Genomic DNA, 290 nt, shown 5'->3' with positions numbered 1-290 from the left:
ACAACAAATTCCCAGATGGATATAGCAAGTATAATTCTGTGGTTATAACTGTTATTATAATTTACAACATAGGTTAATATTTACAACCTATGTTTTGCTGCAACACAATTCAATCAATAACAATACTTTTGTGTAACAATGGGTCTTTCTTGATGGCGTGTTCAAACTAAAGTCTCACTCTCTTTGCCTCTAAGGAGTGTATTTTTGTTATGGGTCATTATGTTGTTATGAGTCGACTATAACTCAGAGTGACCCTATGAATAAGATCCCTAAACTTTGCCCTATCCTGA

Source organism: Elephantulus edwardii, unplaced genomic scaffold, assembly GCF_000299155.1.
Source record: "Elephantulus edwardii isolate Elephantulus edwardi_28Jun2011 unplaced genomic scaffold, EleEdw1.0 scaffold00086, whole genome shotgun sequence".
NCBI lineage: Eukaryota > Metazoa > Chordata > Mammalia > Macroscelidea > Macroscelididae > Elephantulus > Elephantulus edwardii.
Note: the sequence above shows the minus strand (reverse complement) of the source record.